Genomic DNA, 3,632 nt, shown 5'->3' with positions numbered 1-3,632 from the left:
ATATTTGCATGCTGAACGTTGTGTGTTGAAACAAAATCTGCAGCGATGAAAGCCGGTGAATAAAAAACAAAGCTTTCAGGCGATTATACATAGAAACCCTGCACTGCAACAGTCGATCAACACACCATTTCTATGGAAATTGCTCATTAATAAAAAGAATGAAGACCGACTAAACAGAAATGCTACAGTCAAGATTTCAGAGAATCTGTTGCTTTTTAAAATATCAAAATAAGCTAAAAATATATATTTTTGAGCTGTTTTTTGAGACAAGATAATTCAGGGGGTCTCGGTCATTTTAGCCCGTCAACATCTTGAACCTTAGCCCTTTTGCTCATTTACAGTCAAGTCCTCACAGCAAACCAACAGTTTAAAGCCATTTTCTGCAATTAAGTCATTCTTCGCTAAAGAAATGCATTTATGGGACTAAAACGTCTTCTAGCAGAGGGTAATTTAAGTTCAATGTATTCTATGTCTAGTATATATATATATATATATATATATATATATATATATATATATATATATATATATATATATATATATATATATATATATATATCTATATATATATATATATATATATATATATATATATATATATACCCATAATTTATGAAGAACCACAAAGGAATAGAATCTGTTACACACCGGTTTGAGTACAAATGTATCAAAGGATTTGTTTACGTGACGTTTACGTGGCTGCAGGCTGAGGAGTTGATTTATTTTGGTGTCTGGGATCAGGGACACACCTAGAAGTTGTAGGACGCTGGCCTTTAAGGACTGGAGTCTGAGACCACCGTTTTAGGGGAAGAAATGCAATGCAGGAAAACAAGATGCCAAGGTTGATGCTGACCACACAGTCAGAAGAACCGATGTGCCAGATCAACCTTAGCAGGCCTTTTAAAACAAAGCTATTTTACAGCTCCTGGGGCAGAAGGCACCAGAAATGCATCGTCATTGTCCACTTCTTTTGTTATTTGCCAGACGTAAAAGTGTCAAGAAATGACACGTACCCAATTAGGAATAAACACTTGTAATATAAATAGTTTTAAATGTTTAAAATTGAGTTATAGGTTGTGTGGACACAAACCTTTCCACTCACAGTAAAGAAACACCTGATACTGCTCTGAGGACGTAAAAAAAAAAATTGCTTGCCTCCGGGGATGACGACAATAACTAGCTGCTGGTAGTCGTCAAACATTATCAGACGCTGGTGTCTTTTTCCATTTGTCAATTGATGAGTCAGACTCCTCTGCCTTCCCCTCAAGAAGAAAATTTCCACCCATTTTTTTGAAGACCATCCTCTCATGATTAATGTTTTTATAACTTACGATGCTAATGTTTGTAGATACATAAACCTATTATCAATCTTACATTTATCTTTTCATCTTGATCTTTAGCTTGACTGTAGTTCCTCTAACTTTCCTAAATGAGAACATTCTTTCCAGCTGGTAGTTTCAAACCATTGAGGTAATCTGGGTTAAAAAAAAAAGAAAAAGAAAAAAAAGGAACAAGCTTTAAAGCTTTGGTAAAATATTACAATAAATCTCTAAATCTGTTCTAAATCCCGTCTCTAAAGCATCTGGCCTAATTTACTGTAGCCCGAGAAAGAGCGACGCAGAGAACCCAAAATTATCCCAAAGGTCAGTTTTCACTACACTCAACCCAAATCACTGTGACGCTCACAGAAGACCGATTACCTCCTTTGACTCGATTGTTAACGCTGAAAAGGCTTCAGCTGGGAGGGTGATTAAATGACAGAATTCAGGTTTAAAGCTTATGTGCTTCCTTTCTGCTGATTGTCATGTGAGAGCTCCTGTATTTAAGCCACAGCCTTCGCACCCTGGTTTGTGTCTTATTTGAACACAGGATGTTAGTCTTTAGGGAGCCGCGTGCATCCTGTGTCTCATAAAAGAAGACTATAGTCGTAGGAATGAGCAAGCTGGAAGCTCTGTGTTCAATTCAGCTCCGAGTAAGCAATGTGATCCAGCACTAAGCAGGTTATTCTGGTTTTACACGGCTGATAGAAAGGTGAAGTACCTGCATTACAACTTCACAACGGGTGGACCAGTCACAAAACAAATGTTATCAAAGATGGCTAGAAGCTTCCAAGATGACCGAATCAAGAAGCATAGATTAGACCCTAATGAACACATAACTAGAGATGCACCAAGATGCTGGTGATCAGAATGATAAGCCGTAACCCTTGACCGTCCTGTAGTTGCATAAGCGTTGTTTCTCTCTGGGTACTCCGGCTTCCTCCCACAGTCCAGGAACATGACTGTTAGGGTAATTGGTCTCTCTGAATTGCTCTTAATGTTTCTGTGATGGACTGGCGACCTGTCCAGGGTGTACCCGCCTCATGACCACTGGAGACAGGAACTAGCTCCCCCACAAACCTGCAACGATAAGCAGGTATGGACAATGGCTGAACGTCACGACATCTCTCCGATTCATTCAGGCTTTGAGAGGGAGAGGGAGAGCAAGACCTTCAGCAGAAAACTGGAAGGAAAACTGTAAAGTTGCTGTTGTGTCCTTTTGAGTTTTCAGCCTCTGGCTTGTAACATGCTGGGTTTAGAAAAGTTTTGAGCCTTTAGGAAATAGGATCTGTATCCATAGGGATTACACATGGAGACTGCTAGTATAGCAACACTAGCCACATTATTCACTAACCACAGGATTAGAAAGAGTTTAAATGTCAATTACATAATTATTTTTGTTTTACTCTAATAAAACCCTTTTTATAGCAACACTCAGTGTTGTAGTTTTTGCTCCAAATATAGTAAAAAGTAGCCAACTATAGGAAGGTAAGAGGGGAAAAAAGCCATTTCCAGTTTGCATTTTTGTTACCATTTCCTTAAAAGTTTCTTTTTGCCAGTGTGGTTAGTTGATATTCCCCAAAATAAATTTAATTGCATCTTTTTTAAAGGTTTTCCTTATATTAAAGTTCCAAAAGGAACAATAGAAATAAACTATAATCAATACTGACAAGGTTTTGCAAAAAGTCTACAAAATGCTGAAATTCTACAAATACCATTTAAAAACAATTCACAGGGTTAATTGTTCTCAAAAAAATGTTCCCCATTCAGAATTAGTGGAATAAATTAAAGAACACAACAGATAAATCACCGTTAATTACTTTTTAATGACCCAGCGGCCCTACTGTGGCTCATTCAGCTCAAATTTAGGTTAGTAGTCCGTCCCCCAGCAGCTGGGAGGGGGAAATGTATCATATGGCGCCGCGGCACGTACGATCAGTCAGGCTCAATCCAATATGAGCCAAAAAAGGGAAATTATAATTGATTATTGATCCGTTTCTAAATGAGAACAACAAGGCCCAGAGGCCGTGATCTTTCCTTTCCAAACACTGAACCTGTTCCCCTCTCGGAGATTTCACATAAGCTAAAGTTGGAATTCCACCCCAGCTTCAGGCCCAACCATGGACCCCATTCTTCTACACAGAAGGGGGGCAAATACACAAGGATCCATTGTCTGCAGAAGATGAGGGGAGCCTCCACTCGACTCCATTCAGCCCTGTCTCACATCCACGTCATCACTGAGGAGTAGTCGACACTGAATAGAGAGAAAGGTTTTAACTCTCTCTCTCCCTCCTCTAGTTTGTTTGTGGCCTT

The sequence above is a fragment of the Fundulus heteroclitus genome, chromosome 8 (assembly GCF_011125445.2).
Source record: "Fundulus heteroclitus isolate FHET01 chromosome 8, MU-UCD_Fhet_4.1, whole genome shotgun sequence".
In the NCBI taxonomy this organism is placed as follows: domain Eukaryota; kingdom Metazoa; phylum Chordata; class Actinopteri; order Cyprinodontiformes; family Fundulidae; genus Fundulus; species Fundulus heteroclitus.
The sequence above is the reverse complement of the archived record's forward strand: the minus strand, read 5'-3'. Positions refer to the sequence as shown.